This window comes from Rattus norvegicus, chromosome 13 (genome assembly GCF_021556685.1).
Source record: "Rattus norvegicus strain SHRSP/BbbUtx chromosome 13, alternate assembly SHRSP_T2T, whole genome shotgun sequence".
NCBI classification, from domain to species: Eukaryota; Metazoa; Chordata; class Mammalia; order Rodentia; family Muridae; genus Rattus; species Rattus norvegicus.
Genome location: NC_141546.1, coordinates 26,625,934 through 26,645,007, shown reverse-complemented (window position 1 = coordinate 26,645,007; position 19,074 = coordinate 26,625,934).

The window sequence follows — 19,074 nt, the reverse complement described above, 5'->3', positions numbered from 1 at the left end:
CTAATGTACTTAACCAATATCTATAAAACATTTCACCCTAAAACAAGAGAGTATACCTTCTTCACATCACATCATGGGACCTTCTCCAAAATTTGCCATATAATTGGACAAAAAACAAGCCTCCACAGATACACAAGTATTGAAATAGTCTCATGCATTCTATCAGATCACCACGAACTAAGGCTGATCTTCAGTGACAACAAAATCAGCAGAAAGCTCACATACTTGTGGAAACTGAAAAAAAACTTTATACTAAACGAATGCTGGACTGGGGATGAAATAAAGAAAGAAATTATAGACTTTATATAATTCAATAATGATTATGAAGACACAGCATACCAAAACTTATGAGACACGGGGAAAGCAGTGTTAAGTTCAAAATTCATAAAGTTTGTAAAATAAAATTGAAGAAATTCCATACAAAAAACAACAACACACCTGAAAGCTCTAGAAATATAAGAATCAAGTGTACCCGTTGAGAGTATAGGACAAGAAATAGTCAATCCCAGCACCTCTTAACGTTAAAAGTTATGGAAAAATCAGGAATTCATAGCACATACCTAAACATAGTAAAAACAATATATTGCAAATTAGCAGTCAACACTAAATTAAATGGAAAGAAACTTGAAACAATTCCACTAAAGGGAGAAGACAAGGTTGCCCACTCTTTTCCTATCTATTCAATATAGTAGTTGAAGTTCTAGCTAGAGGATTTAGACAACAAAAGTAAATCAAGAGGATAAAATTGAAAAGAAAGAAGTCAAAGTATCTCTATTTGTGTAGTATACATAAGAACCCACCAAAATTCTACCAGATAAATCCTACGGCCATTAAAAAAACTTCAGCAAAATGTCTGGATATATACTTAACTCAAACAAGTAAGTAGGCTTGTTATACAAAAATGATAAACAGGCTGAAACTGAAATTAGGCAAACAACACTCTTTAGAATAGCAATAAATAATATAAAATATCTTGGTATACCTCTTATCAAGCAAGTGAGAAATCTAAGTCAGAAGAACTATGAATGCCTAAAGAAAGAAATATCCTAGTAAGAGCACCAGTGGAAGGGGAAGCCCTAGGTCCTGCTAAGACTGAACCCCCAGTGAACTAGATTGTTGGGGGGAGGGCAGCAAGGGGGGGAGGAGGGGGAGGGTAACTCCCATAAAGAAGGGGAGGGGGGAGGGGAATGTCTGTCCGGAAACCGGGAAAGGAAATAACACTCGAAATGTATATAAGAAATACTCAAGTTAATAAAAAAAATAAATAAAGAAAGAAATCGATGGAGACCTCAGAGGATGGAAAGATCTCCCATGCTCTTGGATCAGAAAGGTTAACATAGTGTAAATGGTTATTTTCCATAAGCAACCATTGTCTTGAATCTGCAGATTCAAGTAATCCCCATCAAAATTCCAGCACAATTCTTCACAGACATGGAAAAAGGAATTCTCAACTTCATATAGAAAAACAAAAATTGATGATACCAAATCAATGCTCAAAAATAAAAGATCTTCTGAACAAATCACCATCCTTGACCTCAAGCTATACTATAAAGCAATAGTGATATTACCACATGGTTTTGATAAAAACACAGACATGTCAATCAATAGGATAGAAGACCCAGAAAACAACCCATATATCTGTGGACACTTTATCTTTGACAGAGAAGCCAAAAACATAGTTGAAAGACAGAAAGCATCTTTGATAAATGGTGCTGGTCTAACTGGCTATCTGACTATAGAAAAATGAAAATGCATCCATACTTTCAAGTCTAAATGTGTCAACATTAAACCAGAGAAACAGAATCTAAGAACTGAAAGGGGTAAAGAACCTCAAAATCACTGGCACCGGAGAAATTTTGGTGATTCCACCTTACACCAAAAGGAACCTCAAGTGACAGCACATCCTGCCTGACTATGTGGAGAAAGAGGAACATTCCTTTATTGCTGCTGGGATTGAAAAATGGTAAAACTCTGGAAATTAATCTGATGTTTCCTCAAAAATTAAAAATAGTTCTCCCTGAAAACCTAACAATACCACTCCTAAGAATACACCCAAAAGATTTTCTACAATACCTCAGAACACATTCTCGTTCATAATAGCCTTATTTATAATAACTAGAACCTGGAAACAACCGTGCTGTTGCTCAACTGAAGAGTGGCTGCAATAAATATGATTCATTTGCTCAAAAAGTACTATTTTGCTACTAAAAATGAGGACATGCTCTGGTTTAAATCTGTGCCCAAAGGGGTCTGGGGCTCTGGGGCTCTGGCTACCCTATGACTCCCAGGTGTTCTGATACATCCAAGATCACAGGATCACAGATGAGGCCACATCATCTGCCCCTACATCAGTCGTAACTGTGATCACTGGGATCATGAGACACAAGAACCCCCACACAGTTGGAGGCAGGGTTCCTCCAGGTTACATTGGTGCCCAGAGTGGACATGGCTACCCATCGGCTCATAAAACACCCAGAGGAAGCTTGACTCCCAGGTGCTCTGACACACCCAGGATCACAGGTGAGGCCACAATATCTGCCCCAACACCTAGCATAACTGGGACACCCATAAGAACCAGGGAAGCAGGAAGTCCCACACAGCCTGAGCCACACATTCCTTCCTGCTTGTGCCTGTGCTCAGAGCTGACCCAGGGCTCTGTCTCACCATGTACTCCTGCAACACTCAAAGAAATCTTGACTCTCAAGTGCTCAGACATACCAGGAACTCAGGAACCCAGAGGCAGCTTGATTCTCAGGTGCTCTTCCACATCCAGGAGGATAGGATCAGAGAATCACAGGATCATAGAGACAGCTGGACTTCCAGGAGTTCTGACACAACCAAGGTCAAGGGAATAAAAAGATCAGTCACAAACAGTAAGGACATTTATCACTAGAGATAACAAGATGGCTATAGGCAAGCACAAGTCCATAATCAACAGAAACCATCACTACTTAACAATATTGGAACCCTCTTCTCCCACCACACCAAGGCCTGGATACCACAACACATCTGAAAAGCAAGACTTATATTGAAACTCCTGTCTCATGAATATGATGGAGGACATAATAGGCATAAATAACTCCCTTAAAAAATACAGGAGAACACAGGAAAAGGGCCAGCAGAAAGAATGAAAACAGGCAACCTCACGAGGATGAGGTTGACAGGACACACTAGAATGTACCAGAGACCTGGGAAATGAGAGACCCTCAGGACTGAAAGTGGGGAGGTGACCTAAATGAAATGCCCTACACTTGGGAGAGGGAACTTCTTGAACACACCTCCAGCAGAAAAACAGGTCATGAAGTGATGATTGAGGTTGCTATTCCACAGTCAAGGCTCTGACCCATAATTCTTCCTGTCTGAAAGAGCTGCAGAGATGGAAATAGAGAAGAGTCTGAGGAAAAGAAGGTGCAGGAACAGGCCCAAAATGGGATCCAGTTCAAGGAGAAGCCCTAAGACCTGACACCATTACTGAGGCTTTGAGGCATTCACAAAGGGGACCTATCATGACTGTCCTTGAAAAGACCCAAGAAGCAGCTGAAAGAGTCAGATGCAGATATATACACCAAACCAATGAACGACTGACCCCTCTGGTTGAATTAGGGAGGAGCTAGAGGAAGCCGAGGAGGAGGGCAACCTGTAAGAGGATCAGCAGTCTCAATTAACCTGGAACCCTGCATAAACAAGCTGAAATGAGGCCACCAACACATATACAGCAGAGAACTCTTATATCTGGGTTCTTTTATAGAAGATGCTCCTAACCCTCAAAACACCAGAGGTCCCAGGAAGTTTAGAGATCTGGTAGGGTGGATGGGGTAAGGACATACTTGTAGAGACTGGTTGGGTATAGGAGGTATGGGTGTGAAACGTTAGGGGAGTGAACCAGGGGAGGAATAAGATCTGGAGTGTAAAAATAAATAAATTAAAAAAGAGAGAAAGAAATACAGGAAAATATCCTCAAACCATTGAAGGAATTAAAAACAAAATCTAGACTCTAAAAATGAAAATAGAAACATTAAACATTAAAGGAACCACAAAGGGAGACAAGTTGGGAAATGGAAAACCTAGAAAAGAGACCGGAAGTCACAAATGCAAGAATTACCAACAGAATACAAGAGATAGAAGAGACAATCTCAGACTCAGGAGATATGACAGAAGACATTGACACAACATTCAAAGAAAATTCCCAAAGCAAAATGCTCCTAACTCAAAACGTTCGAGAAATTCAGGACACAATGGAAAGAACAAACCTATGAATAATAGAAGAGAGTGAAGATTCCAAACACAAAGGTCCAGCAAACATCTTCAATACAATTATAGAAAACTTGCCTAACCTAAAGAAAGAAATGCCTGTAAACTTACAAGAAGACTACAAAACACCAAACAGATGGGACCAGAAAAGAAATTGTTCCTGCCACATAATAATTAAAACACCAAAATGAATAGATTAAAAAAAGAGTATTAAAATCAGTAAAGAATAAAGGTCAAGTAACATATAAAGGGAGACCTATCAGAATTGTACCATATTTCTCAATGAAGACTCTAAAAGCCAGAAGATAGTCATACAGGAAGATGTCATACAGACCCTAAGTGGGGAAAAAAAAAAGCCATCCCAGGCTACTATACCCAGGAAAACTTTCAATGACCATAGAGACACCAAGAAATTCCATGACAAACCAAATTTAAATGATATCTAACCAAGCAAGTAAAATATCTCTATGACAACTTCAAGAGTCTGAAGAAAGAAATCAAAGAAGACCTCAGAAGATGGAAAGATCTGAAGTGCTCATGCCTCAGCAGAATGAACATAATAAAATGGCCACCATAACAAAAGCAATCTACATATTCAGTGCAGTGCCCATCAAAATCCCAACTTACTTTTTCACAGAGATAGAAAGAGCAATTCTCAATTTTATTTGGAATAGCCAAAAATCCACATAGCAAAAACCTTTGTCAATATTCTCAACAATAAAAGAACTTCTGGGGGAATCACCATCCCTGAGCTCAAGCTATACTACAGAACAACAGGGATTAAAAATGCATGATAAAGACCTTCACATAAAATCAGATACAATGAACCAAATAGAAGGGAAGGTGAGAAAGAACTCCCAACACATTGGCACAGGGGAAAATTTTTGGAACAGAACACCAATGGCTTATGCTCTAAGATCAACAATAGACAAGTGGAACCGCATAAAATTGCAAAGCATCTGTGAGGCAAAGGACATTGTAAATAGGACACAACAAGAGACACACTGATTGGGAAAAGTTCTTTACCAACCTTACACCTGATGAAGGGCTAACATCCAAAATATACAAAAAACTTTAGTAGTTAGACTCCAGAGAAAAAAATAACCCTATTAAAATGGGATACAGAGCTAACCAGAGTATTCTCAGCTGAGGAATTTCACATGGCTGAGAAGTACTTAAAGAAATGTTCAACATTCTTAGGCATCTGAGAAATTCAAATCAAAATGACCCTGAGATTCCAACTTGCACCAGTTAGAATGGCTAAGTTCAAAAAATCAGGTGGCAGCCTATGCTGAGTAGGATGTGGAGAAAGAACACACCTCCATTTCTGATGTATTATAAGCTGGTAAAACTCTCTGGAAATCAGTTTGGCAGTTCCTCAGAAAACTGGAAATAGTTCTACTGAGTGTCCAGCTATATCACTCCTGGGCATTGCCCAAAAATATGCTCCAACATATAACAAGTACTTATTCTCCACTATATTCACAGCAGCATTATTTATAATAGCCATAATCTGGAATGAAGCCAGATTTTCTTCAAGAGAGGAATGGGTACAGAATATTTGGTACATTTACACAATGGAGTACTACACAGCTATTAAAAACAATAATTTCATGAAATTTGCAGGCAAAAGAATGGAATTTAAAAAATATCACCCTGAGTGAGTTAACTCAATCACAAAAGAAAACACACAGTATGTACTCACTGATAAGTGGATAATAGCCGAGAAAGAGGTTGGGTTACCCATCATACAACTCACAGACTGTATGAAATCTAAGCAGAAAGAAGACTACATCAAAATGTTGTTGTTCCAGTCCTATCCAGAAGGGAGAAGAAAATAATCTCAGGAAGGAGAAGAAGAGAGTCATCTGAGAGGAAGAGAGGAGGGGGTGCAAAAAAGGGTGGTCAGTTCGGACAGGCAAGGAAATTGGGTAGGATTACAGAGGGTTGGGAATTTGAAAGGAGGTATGTAGCAGTGTTGTAGGGGTAACAGGTAGTAGACACTAGAAAGTTTCAGATGCAATAAACCCAAGAGTTTTCTAGAATACGACAACAAGGACAATACCCAAAAAACACCACAAAGGGGAAATAGAACTTATAGAGAACATATCCAGTGTATAGGTACAGTCCCTGGTTGAGGGATGGGTCGACCCACCTACATCGAAATTATTAATCCAATATTCCTCCTGTCAAAAGGAAATTCAGGTACAAAGAGTGGAACAGAGTCTGATGGAAAGACCATCCAAGACTGCCCCACTTAGGGATCCATCCCATTTGCAGACACCAAACCAAGACACTATTGCTGATACCAAGTAGCTAGCAACAGGAGCCTGGTATAGCTCTTCCCTGTGAGACTCTACCAGAATCTGACCAATACAGATGCATGCAGATGCATTCAAGGAAACATCAGATTGAGCTTGGGGAACCCAACGGAGAAGTTAGGGCAAGGACTAAAGGTGATAAAGGGGTTTCAAACTCCATAGGAAGGACAATAATATCAACCAGCCAGATGCTGACTCCCCCCCAAAGCTACCAGGGATTAAACCACCTACCAAAGAGGACACACCGGGGGACCCATGGCTCCAGCAAAGCCTTGACTGACATCACTGGGAGAGGAGCACCTTTGTCCTGTGTAGGCAAAAGAGTCATGTACAAAATTCTGCACACAGTTCATAACTAGTACAGGGAAAAGTAAAATGGCTCCAAGAAGAGAGCATAATAGATAGAAGCTGCCTACTTCCCATAGGCAGCTATTAGTCAAAATTTAGTTTAAAGATGGTATATTATGGTCTGCAGGAGGCTCATATTCCCTAAGGAGGGCTCCATGGGAATTTTGAGTTGATTTCCTAGTATGACAAACTAGAGAGGCCTATTATGCTCATACAGTGTTTTAAGTTTACATCATTTGTTTTAGATTGTTTAAATTTTCAAAATGGGTGTGATTTTGAGTTTCATGGTAATATTTCTGTTGGAGATAATACAAGACACAAACATTTCTGGTTGCTGAATAAAAGATATACTGATTTGGGAAAAAGGGATTGTCTTTGCATTTTTAGAAAAGGTGATTAAGCTCTGGACATCTTCCAGAGCTATATGGATTTTATTTGATAGAGGGAGACCCCTGGAAGAACTAGATTCAACATAATAAAACAAAAAAGAACAAAATTTCTTCCAAACTAATCTGTCCAATCTACACAGACTGATGCAATCCATACAGATAGCTTGATGATATAAAATTTTGTTTTGAGATTTATATATTACAGAATGTATAGTTTGGTCTGTCTTATCAGACTTGCTGAACTGACCTGCTTGAACTCCTGATCTCAGGGACTTTCATCTGGATCCAGTCAGAACAGACATCAGAGACTACAACAATTGTTGCATGTCCTTCTTAAGGCAAATAATTTCCTCATTTTCCCTAGGCTCCCTTCAAGATATCTCAATGCCCACATTCAGCAGGAAGAAGTTGTGAAGACTTATCAAGCCAACATTCTGAACTTGGAGTGCTGAGAGTAGTTGTTCTGAAGTTGTCTTTCTGGAGAATTTAGAAATGGTCAGAATTTAACAGGCATAATCAGCTAGAAGTGGTTGTGCAACCATAATCTCATTTGGTTGAAATCCTTAGTTGAACTTCGAGTCTTACACTGGTACAGAATTTAACAAATTCAAGGTTTTCATTGGTATGAAATTTTATCATTATAAAATTAAGATTGATATTGTTACTCTCATATAGACATTGTGCCTATACAATACATCTAAGTATACAAGGCTTAGACCCAGTTCTATAACTGTAATTATAAACTGATCGGAAACGATTAAGAACTGAGGGCCAGATAGCAAATTCATGGCTGAGTTTACTGTTAGACTGTTTTCAAGATAAGTTATTAGAAATAGCTAAGAGTTAACAGACAACAGTCCATATTACTTTACATAGATAGATGGTTGTGAGAAACATCAGAAATCCACAAAATATGAAAATTAATGTTATTTATTATTTTGCTGTTGAGACAAATCTGCCCCTAGCAGCTCCCCTTTTGTGGATTCAAAGAAGAAATTGAGTGTCTCTACCTCCAGGTGAGGTATTACACTGTGACAAGGTAGCCACTGGGCAGAAATTGCCTATTTCATCTAGAGACAAAATACTGTCTAGAGGATACACTATACAGAATTGACTACTGATTGTCTCTGTCTGGTCAGAATAATCAGTCCTCCAAAATTCTGTGTTACAAGGGTCTGTCAGATGATCCTGGACCAGAAACTGAAGATTGATGCTCATATATGTTGCTAACGGGGGCCTGTCTCTTCAACTTGTCTCAGTTCAGGCAGCCATGTTAGGTTTCCTATATTTTCAGATAATATTGCTAGCTTTCAGATTTCTGATGGTATTGAAGACTATTTATGGTCCCATCATTTACCCAGGCTATTCAACATTGAGAATACATATTTAATTAAATAAATTTAAGATAATATACAAGCTAGTCAAGACATAACACATAGATTTAAAGCCTTTTTTAAGCTAAAATACATAACAGAACATACTATTTAATTGACAAAAATGAATGACTGGGTGATGGGTGTATTTTATACTTTCTAAATTATAGAACTGTAATAATTGTGCTCAGCTTATATTTGAGAAAAGAGTCATTTTTTTGTAGTAGACAGAAAGGGTGAAATGTGAATTGATGTCTGTATGATGGTGAGGGAGGTACAAGATAAGACAAGGCCTGTGATTGGGCACAGAGTTTGGAGAGAGGAGATAGCGGAGTAGGGGGAAGAAGAAACAGAATGGAGGTGGAGAAGGATGATCCAGATCCAGGGGGGCCTGAAAAAATCCTGGGTATCTTTGACAATCCTGTAAGAGGTGGATTATAACAGGACAATTTGTCTTATCTAGGTGAGCAATTTAAATCGATATCAATTGGCTCTGAGTTTACTGTGTGGACATTTTGTGGGGTAAGAATATACTGATATAAATATGATTATAAGCTTATTGAGGTTTGATTTTAATGGGTTACTGGGAGTTGGGACTATAATCACAGGGGACAGATGATGGGAATGTTAGCAGAGTCCACAGCAAGAGAGACTTGGGATAGGCAGTTTCTGCATGGGACTGGCGTGACAGCAACCTGCCTTGGGTACTAGATGGATGGCCACTGATGGAGCTAGTCATGAGAGCGAGGTCACCACAGAGCTCAGAGAGTAGACAGTGGCATGGAAAGTGGGAACTTAGTGAGTCAGGTGGAGAAGATTTGAGAGCTCTGGGTCATAAAGTCTTCCAAGTCTGACTGAGATGAAATAACATGCAGATGTTATCTGGCCCACCAATGCTGGTGATAGTATGGGTTGATGTATCTTTTTGTATTATTTACTGCTACAGGGTCCACTGTGGAAGAATTAGGGGAAGGATTGCAGGAGCTGAAAGGGTGGATGTCCCCATAGCGAGATTGGAAATCTCAAATGAACTGGACACTTCAGAGCTCTCAGAGAGTGAGCCACCAACCAGATAGTACAAAGGCTGTTCTGGAGCCAAATGTGCATATATAGCAGAAGACTACCTGGCCTGGATTCAGTGGGAGATGATGGGACTAACCCTCAAGATACTTGAAGCCCCTGGAAAAAAGGGAGGAATGCTAGGGCGGGGGATCAGAGAAGGTGAGCACCATCTTGTAGGCAAGGTGGAGGGCAAATGAGATGAGGAACTGTGGTCAAGGGAAAGGGGAGGGGGGATTGGCTGAAATGTAAATAAATAAAATAATGAAAAAGAATAAAATAAATGGTTAGATATATAAAATGAATAAATTTATACGTACAAGTTTACATGCAAGAAATCATATTTCAAGGTCAAGGTCAGCAAATTGTTTCATGTTTGGATGAGTTCTTAACTGCAGTAGTTCTGAAAAGAAATGTAAGGCAATGTCCTCTAAGAAATGTTTTACCTTATTGCAAAACACTATTCCTTGAAAATATAAAGAAATTGGTTTTCATAGTTTAACATGTGTTCTTTTAGGATGTGATTTTGTTTTCTTTTCTTTTTCTTTTTCTTTTTTTTTTTTTTTTGGTAAGGCAAGTTGACATCAAGCCAATTTTTTTTTCTCTGTCCTCTATTCAATTGACAGTCTCTTTCCCTCTCCCTCTCCCTCTCCCTCTCCCTCTCCCTCTCCTTCTCTCTCTCCCTCTCCCTCTCTCTCTATCCATAGAGGTTCAGAGTTATTTTCTAAAGTCTAAGTATTTCAGAAAACTCTTTTGGGGATAATTATAGGAGGAATATATATGTCCTGAAAATTGTAGGTTCTGGAATACGTATTTTCCTTAAAATACAGTTTTAATTATTATTTCTTATTTTTTTCTCACACAATTATTAAGTTATTAAAATACTTGAATTTTTCTATTACTTCTTAAAAATCAAACCCATTTATTTCCACCCTTTTCTTCTAAATTTTTCTCTTTTTATATGTTTTTTTTCTCAGATTTTCAGCAAGCATTATGTTTTCAACAAGTATCTTTTTTTATATTTCTGTGCATGGTACAAGATAGATTAGCCTCATTCATCCTACACTTTGCCCATTCAGCTCTTTCAACCCCTCTGAAGTTCATGCCCTTTTTTTATAACCTGCTAAATCCAATTACTGTTGCCCAAAAGTACATGTGCTTGGGGTAAGCAGACAGAGCATGGGTACCTCCAAAGAAAGATTGCTCTTCACTTCAGCAACTACCATATTCATCATCTCCTGTTGGAATTTCAGTGTCAAGAACCCATTACTCCTCTGTGATAGAATTTTTTACCTTTTTTGATCTTGTAGAGGTTTTATGTTATTAACCACAGCTGCTGCAAGTTCTTAAGTTTAATAATCATGTCACATAAATTAGTTTTTCACAGCACAATTCTACATCCTTCAGCTTTTTTTTCATCCTTTCCATTTTCTTTTCTGTAGTGTTTTCTGATCCTGGAACACGTAAGTGATATAGGTGTGCCATCTACAGCTGAGCACTAATAGCCATTATTTCTCACCATTTTAAACAGTTATTAATCTTATCATAAACCAATACCATATGCAATAAATTTTTCTCACCAAAACTGAAAACAATAAAGTCTATAGTTATAATGATGCATACTTAGAAAGCGGTTTGACATCATGAACATATAGCAAAACAACTATATATGAATTTCTTTTTAAGGAAAAGGTTTCAAATGAAATATACAGAGTAGTTGGTTACTCCTGTAACCAGTACTGACACTATTATTCCTGTGGTCTCATAATTTTTCTGGCAGGATATTACTACAGCACGCAGGGTCTATCACTACGTAAGTTCATAGATATCTATTCTCCCACAGCCTTTGATATTGCACTCTCCATTGCTATAAACCTAACTAGTAGAGAAAGAATTTCATGCTTAGTTCATGGCTTTTGCTGTAGTTTTGTTTTGCTTTGTTTTGTTTTGTAGTTTTATATTTTCTGCAGCTAAGTGGTGAGAGGGAGATACTGGAGATAGAAAGTTCCAAGGACATAGTAAAATGATAGTAATAGAGAGAGGAACACCCAAAGAAAAGTCAAAAAATGAAATGTGCATGAAAACTACTACTTCTCTAATTTGCTATATCTTTTAAAAACTATTTTGTGTGGGTTATAGTTTTTCATTATTTTTATTCATAATCCCTCACAGTTGCAGTACTCCTCCCTATGCTTCTCCCTGTGCTGTCCTTATAACCCCTTCTTCTTTACCCCTCCCCTTCTTCTCAGAAAAGGCTAGCCCCCTTGGAGACAGTGGGACATCCAGGAATAGCAGGGCTAACCACTGCTTCTCTCACTGAGGCTGATATAAGCAATCCAGGTAGGGATATCAGATTCAGTGGCAGACAACAGAGTCAGAGACAGTTCCAGCTCCAATTATTAGAGTACCCACATGAAGACTAAGCTGTACATATGTAACACATGTGTGTAGGGCATAGGGCCAGCCCATGAATACTCTGTGATTGATGTTTCAGTAGCTGTGAGCCCCCATGTACTCAGGTTAGTTAACATTTTGCTCTCCTTGACACTTTCCATTTCCTCAATCCTGTCCCTGACTTCTCCACAAGATATTTAGCCATAGTGTACACGTTTGTTTCCTTCTGCTGCTGGATAAAGCTACTCCTCTGACTGTTATGCTGGGTTTCTATCTGCAAGCACAGCAGAGTATCAGTAATAGTGTCAGGGGTCAGTTTTCTCCCAGGAGATGGGTCTCAAATTAAGCCTGTCATTGGTTGTCCATTCTTCCAACCTCTGTTCTATTTTTATCCCTGTGCATCTTGTAGGCAGGACACATTTTGGGTTGAAGGTTTTGTGGGTCGATTGATATGCCCATCCTTCCACTAGAATCCCTGCCTTTCTATAGTAAATGGCAACATAAGTTTCTAAATCCCATGCTGGTAGGAATCTTATATAGTATAATATCTGTAGCCTCCTTTATCCTAGGTCTCCAGTTAGGCCCAGAGATCTACCACAGATCAATTTCCATTCTCTTTCCCAGCATTCTCCAGCCTCCACACCCCCACACCTGGTTGCAATTACCAATCCTCTTCTCACCACCTCCAACCCAATTCCCTCTCTACATTAACCTGTAATGAATATTTTGTTTCACCTTCTGAGCTAATATCCTTGTTTGGGACCTTTTTATTACCTAATTTCTTTGAATCTCATGATTATAGCATGATTTCCCCACACTTTGCAGCCAGTGTCCACTCCAATTATAAGTGAGTATATACCGCATATATAGTTCCAGGTCTGGTTTACTATACTCAGAATCACATTTTCAATTCCATACATTTTCCTGGAAAATTTGTAATATTTGGTTTTAATAGCTAAATAGTATTATTATTGTACAGATGTATCACATTCTTTTTCATTCTTTAATTGAGGAACATCTAAGCTGTTACAGTTTCTGGCTAATATAAATAAATTTGCTATGGACATAGTGGAGCAAGTGTTTCTGTGTGCAGAGAGAATATTTTGCATTTGTGTGGATATGTCATCTGTCAATATTAAATCTGATGACCTATGGTTTGGGCAGGAAATAGGGGGTAGGATATCTCAGGGGAAGAGAGTCAGAAAAAGACAGAGGAGAAAGGAAGGAAGAGGGAGAAGGTAAGGAAAAATGAGAGGGAGAAGGGGAGGGGAAAAAGAAGGATAGGGAGAGGGAAAAGAAAAGGGAAAGGGAAAGAAAGGGCTGGAGTTGGGAGAAGAGAGAATGAGTTCTCGGATAGACCCTGGCATGGAAAGATTTACCCTGGAAGATATGAGAAAGATGCATAGTATCTGAGTGCAGGCAACCAGCAATGTGGAAGAGTGTAGCTTAAAGAAATTGAGTTATCCATGTTATGATCTAATCAGAATAGAGCCAAAGTATATGACCAATATATTTATAAATATGTTTTGAGTCTGAGTGTTTTCTTTGGAGAACACGAGGATGGAAGGAAGATATAAATGGTACCCAACAAACAGTAGTTAGAACCCAAGTTTACAGCCAAAAGACTGGGGTGAAAGATCAGGTGGAGTAAGTCACCCTAGCCAGAAAAGATGCCTGGTCTATTTAAAATAGAATGAAATCAGATCAAAGGCAAACTTTTGGAACAACTCAAGATAAATAGTTGGGAAAGATATTTCCTATTCAAGGCACAAGAACCTGTAGAGAGAGAGTACTGAAGGTGGCCTTTTAAAGAAGCCCCTACTAAATTTAAAAGCAGGACAGAGAAGTTGGTGCTTATCCTAAGGGCAGAGCACAGCAGTAGCTAGTGGGAGGAACCAGCCTTTGGATCACCCACTGAATTTAGCTGGTAGAAAGCAAATGAAAAGCTCATGAAGAATTTCTGGAGACCACAACATCAAGATAAGCCACTTCAGATATTCCCAGGTTTGGCATAGCAGGTTGATGCTGTCTGTCATATGAGAATTGAAGCTTTGTGCTGATATCCAGGGAAAATGCACCATTAGGTTGAGTGCTACGGCCAGAATTGGGCAGAAAGCCTAACCACCAAGGATGTGTTCAAGCACAAATGAGCATCTCAACTAAAACACACCTCTTCTCCTTGAGCTGAATGGAGAAGAATGAAGAAGTACTGATCGCAGGAAAACAGAAGTCAAACTCAATAAAGAGAAGATCTTCCAAATAGGTGAAGACTGTTTAAAAATCCTACTTTTGTGATAAAATCAAAAGGAATTACATACAAAATGGCACAGTTATATATAAATACATTGAATTTTTAATTTTAAAGGAATGAAACACACAAAAAATGAAAACCATAATAAACACATTTTGGGGTCTCTATAATAATATTTTAAATGATTCAAGATTAAATGATATAGACCATTTGGAAGGAATTAATACATGGCCCTTTATAGTTATTGTAATATTACATTTCTTTCTTATTCTAATAAATATTAAAATTTGTTATATCTTTTTGAAAAACGAGGCCTTAAAAAATTCACCAGACTTACAGGAGACTTTGCTAAAATTAATAAATCAAAATGAAGAAGATATAAAAATGTAGAAAATATAAAATAAATAAAAAAGAAAAATGGATTGAAAAGTAGAATAATAAGTACAAAGTTTCATAGACCAAGTTGAACAAAATACTTATAAAAGAGATACAAGAAAAAGAAAAAAATATGAAAAGAAAGAAAAAGTCTTAGGAAAAAAATTAGAAAATTTTATAATTAAAAAATGAGGAAAAACACAGGAGCAGCAAGTCCACTGCATCTGAGACACTGCCAGAAGCTGAATGGACCGACCAGATAAACAGTTCTCTGCACCCAAATCCCGTGGGAGGGAGAGCTAAACATTCAGAGAGGCAGACACACCTGGGAAACCAGAAGAGACTACACTCTGCCCACATCTCTGACTCCAGAGGAAAACACCAAATGCCATCTGGAACCCTGGTGCATGGAAGCTCCCAAAAAGGGTGGCACAGATCTTCTGGGTTGCTGCCCCCGCAGAGAGCTCATAAGCAACACCCCATGAGCAAACTTGAGCCTTGGGACCAGAGGTAAGACCAACTTTTCTGCTGCAATCAACCTGACTGGTGGCCTCAGAACACAAAGAGGCAAAATTCCTCTAGGAGCAGACACTTCCGGTTTTTAGCAGCAGTCCCAATCTCGTGCTCCCTGCCTCTAGCTCACTGCTCCCAAACACCCTGGGAGAGAGAGCTCAACCCTGGGACAGGTGGGCACTCCTGAGACTGCAGAGCAGAAGAGAGCACCAACACTGCCCACCACTGCCCACATCCCTGGCCCAAGGGGAAACTGTATACAGCCTCTGGATTCCCTTGGATAAGGTTACAGGAGCAGCAAGTTCGCTGAGTATGAGACACCGCCAGAACCTGAAGGGACTGACCGGATAAACAGTTCTCTGTACCCAAATCCCATGGGAAGGAGAGCTAAACCTTCAGAGAGGCAGACACGACTGGGAAACCAGAAGACACTACACTCTGCCCACATCTCTGACTCCAGAGGAAACCACCCAACGCCATCTGGTACCCTGGTGCATGGAAGCTCCCAGAAAGGGCAGCACAGATCTTCCTGGTTGCTGCCCCCACAGAGAGCTCATAAGCAACACCCCAAGAGCAAACGTGAGCCTCGGTACCACAGATAAGACAAACCTTCCTGCTACAAGCGACCTGCCTGATGAACTCAAGACACAGGCCCACAGGGACAACTGAAGACCTGTAGATAGGAAAAAACTACACGACTGAAAGCAGAACACTCTGTTCCCATAACTGGCTAAAAGAAAAGAGGAAAACAGGTCTACAGCACTCCTGACACACAGGCTTAAAAAGCAGTCTAGCCACTGTCAGAAATAGCAGAACAAAGTAACACTAGAGATAATCTGATGGTGAGAGTCAAGAACAGGAACCCACACAACAGAAACAAAGACTACATCGGATCATAGGAGCCCATTTCTCCCACCAAAGCAAACATGGAATATCCAAATACACAAGAAAAGTAAGATCTAGTTTCGAATTCATATTTGATCATGATGCCGGAGGACTTCAAGAAAGACATGAAGAACTCCCTAAGAGAAACACAGGAAAACATAAATAAAAAAGTAGAAGCCTACAGAGAGAAATAAAAAAATCCCAGAAGGAATTCCAGGAAAACACAATCAAATAATTGAAGGAATTAAAAATTGAAATAGAAGCAATCAAGAAAGAACACATGGAAACAACCCTGGATATAGAAAACCAAAGGAAGAGACAAGGAGCCGTAGATACAAGCATCACCAACAGAATACAAGAGATAGACGAGAGAATCTCAGGAGCAGAAGATTCCATAGAAATCATTGACTCAACTGTCAAAGATAATGTAAAGCGGAAAAAGCTACTGGTCCAAAACATACAGGAAATCCAGGACTCAATGAGAAGATCAAACCTAAGGATAATAGGTATAGAAGAGAGTGAAGACTCCCAGCTCAAAGGACCAGTAAATATCTTCAACAAAATCATAGAAGAAAATTTACCTAATCTAAAAAAAGAGATACCCATAGGCATACAAGAAGCCTACAGAACTCCAAATAGATTGGACCAGAAAAGAAACACCTCCCATCACATAATAGTCAAAACACCAAATTCACAAAATAAAGAAAGAATATTAAAAGCAGTAAGAGAAAAAGTTCAAGTAACATATGAAGGCAGACCTATCAGAATCACACCAGACTTTTCGCCAGAAACTATGAAAGCCAGAATATCCTGGACAGATGTCATTCAGACCCTAAGAGAACACAAATGCCAGTCCAGGTTACTGTATCCTGCAAAACTCTCAATTAACATAGATGGAGATTCCAAGATATTCCATGACAAAACCAAATTTACACAATATCTTTCTACAAATCCAGCACTACAAAGGATAATAAATGGTAAACCCAATATAAGGAGGCAAGTTACACCCTAGAAAAAGCAAGAAAAAAATTGTTTGGCAACAAAACAAAGAGAAGAAAAGCAAACAAACATAACCTCATATTCAAATATGAATATAACAGGAAGCAATAATCACTATTCCTTAATATCTCTCAACATCAGTGGTCTCAACTCCCCAATAAAAAGACATAGATAAACAAACTGGATACACAATGAGGACCCAGCATTCTGCTGCCTACAGGAAACACACCTCAGAGACAAAGACAGACACTACCTCAGAGAGAAAGGATGGAAAACAACTTTCCAAGCAAATGGTGAGAAGAAGCAAGCTGGATTAGGCATTCTAATATCAAAGAAAATCAGTTTTCAACTAAAGGTCATCAAAAAAGGTAAGGAAGGACACTTCATATTCATGAAAGGAAAATCCACCAAGATGAACTCTCAATCCTAAATATTTATGCCCCAAATAAAAGGGTAACTACATACGTAAAAGAAACCTTACTAAAGCTCAAAACACACATTGCACCTCACACAATAATAGTAGGAGATTTCAACACCCCACTCTCATCAATGGACAGATCATGGAAACAGAAATTAAACAGAGATGTAGACAGACTAAGAGAAGTCACGAGCCAAATGGACTTAACGGATATTTATAGAACATTCTATGCTAAAGCAAAAGGATATACCTTCTTCTCAGCTCCTCATGGTACTTTCTCCAAAATTGACCATATAATTGGTCAAAAAACGGGCCTCAACATGTACAGAAAGGAAGAAATAATTCCATGCGTGCTATCAGACCACCACGGCCTAAAACTGGTCTTCAATAACAATAAGGAAGAATGCCCACATATACGTGGAAATTGAACAATGCTACTCAATGATAACCTGGTCAAGGAAGAAATAAAAGAAGAAATTGAAGACTTTTTAGAATTTAATGAAAATGAAGGTACAACATACCCAAACTTATGGGACACAATGAAAGCTGTGCTAAGAGGAAAACTTATAGGTCTGAGTGTCTGCAGAAAAGAAACAGGAGAGAGCATATGTCAGCAGCTTGACACCACACCTAAAATCGCTAGAACAAAAAGAAGTAAATTCACCTAGGAGGAGTAGAAGGCAGGAAATAATCAAACTCAGAGCTGAAATCAACCAAGTAGAAACAAAAAGGACCATAAAAAGAATCAACCGAACCTAAAATTTGCTCTTTGAGAAAATCAGCAAGATAGATAAACCCTTAGCCAGACTAATGAGAGGACACAGAGTGTTTGTCCAAATTAACAAAATCAGAAATGAAAAGTGAGACATAACTACAGATTCAGAGGAAATTCAAAAAAATCATAAGATCTTAGTATTAAAGCCAATATGCAACAAAACTTGAAAATCTGCAGGAAATGGACAATTTCCTAGACAGATACCAGGTACCGAAGTTAAATCAGGAACAGATAAACCAGTTAAACAACCCCATAACTTCTAAGGAAATAGAAGCAGTCATTAAAGGTCTCCCCCCCAAAAAAGAGCCCAGGTCCAGACGGGTTTAGTGCAGAATTCTATCAGACCTTCATAGAAGACCTCATACCAATTCTATCCAAACTATTCCTCAAAATTGAAACAGATGGAGCACTACCGAATTCCTTCTATGAAGCCACAATTACTATTATACGTAAATCACACAACGACCCAAAAAAGAAAGAGAACTTCAGACCAATTTCCCTTATGAATATGGACACAAAAATACTCAATAAAATTCTGGCAAACCGAATCCAAGAGCACATCAAAACAATCATCCACCATGATCAATTAGGCTTCATCCCACCTTTGCAGGGATGGTTTAATATATGGAAAACCATCAACGTAATCCATTATATAAACAAACTGAAAGATCAAAACCACATGATCATTTCATTAGATGCTGAGAAAGCATTTGACAAAATTCA